Genomic DNA, 1580 nt, shown 5'->3' with positions numbered 1-1580 from the left:
CCTCTCCATATAGACTTTGCCTAATTGCGGATTATCGATACCTCCGGTTCCCCGAATCCACCTCAAGCACTAAGTTGATGCAGGTAATTGAGATGATGCCTTTAAAGTCAATAGTGAGTGTTGGGGTGATCAGTGGGTGAGCATGGCCATGCGAAGCTAAACAATACCTTTTAGGCTGACCGTGGGATGGGAATTCGGGATACCCGGGGGGGTCTTATGGGATTCCCATTTCATGGGAAGGAAATGGGATGGGATAAGAATGGGATTTTCCCATTCCCTAAAAACCATTCATCTCAATTCTTATCCCGTCCCATCTTAGGGATGGGATAATCCCATCCCATTCCCATCGGGATTATCCCATCCGAACGGACGGCCTAGTTACATCAGTCCTCATTAAAATGCAAACTGGGAAGATTGCGCTGGCCAGTTATCTTAGTACCTTTAAGGCTATGGAATCGACTGAATGCTCTTGCGGACGTGGCCTCCAAGATACACGCCATGTTCTCCTCCACTGTACAAATCAGGCAGGATCCCGGATGCGCCATCTTACACAGGGGTCAAGGCGGGAGCTGGATTACCGAGCCTACCTAACACGGCCAGACTTAGTACCGACAGACGTGCGATTCATACTTGAGACAGGCATTCTAGGCCAGTTCCAGACTCTACCAACCACATACCGAGTCACAGCAACGGACTTGAAGCAACCGGCAGCATCCGCAGCCAAGGTTATGCGCTTACAGAAGTAGAAACGGAAACGAGATAGTATCCAACAGGCCCATGGACCTTCGTGGCCACGGGAACAGCGGTACGAAACCAGCAGCACGGGATATGCAAAATGCGAAATAAGATATCAGGATATGTGTAGAAAGGCGACGATGTACATAACAACTACCACTACGGCGGCTTACCCGGCCGCCCCGCAGGACCTGCCGCCACTCGGCCTATAGGGCTGACAGATGCGTGTATGAACAACAACAACAACAACAACAACAACAACAATAATATAAGTTACGCAAAGATAAAGAAGGTATGCCGACCAAATCCGCGCACATCCTAATTCAGAGCCAATACTGACATACCAAACAAAACAGTAGATATTCTCCAACGCCCTCTTAGCCCTCTTGGTCCTGTTCACAGATCGCATCATCGCAGCTGTGCCATCAGTCCCAATGATGTAAAAACCCGGCAGCTCTGGTCTGAATGGTCTCGGTTGTAAATGTCCAACCAAGGAAATGGGCGACTCAATGAATGGAAAAGCTTAGCATCATTCCCAGGGATCCCTCTGTGACAGTCTCGAACAATATAAATTTATTGGTAGACTCTCTGTCGAAATACTAACATGGAGAAGGAAAGAAGGAAGCTGGGCCTGCCAGCGCTGCGCTATCTAGTGTGCGAAGGGGGTTCCTGCCCTATATTCAAACAGGCCAAAGTTTACAAACATCTTGCGTTGTTGGTGAATGCCCGTACTCCGTGACACCCTCATGGTTTTTTTTTTTTTTTTTTTTTTTTTTTTTTTTTGTGTGTGGATTCTGTCCTGCCTTTTTCTCCCTTTAGTGATTAGATATAATGATTATTTCATA

This window comes from Aspergillus ruber (genome assembly GCF_000600275.1).
Source record: "Aspergillus ruber CBS 135680 unplaced genomic scaffold scaffold00081, whole genome shotgun sequence".
In the NCBI taxonomy this organism is placed as follows: domain Eukaryota; kingdom Fungi; phylum Ascomycota; class Eurotiomycetes; order Eurotiales; family Aspergillaceae; genus Aspergillus; species Aspergillus ruber.
The sequence above is the reverse complement of the archived record's forward strand: the minus strand, read 5'-3'. Positions refer to the sequence as shown.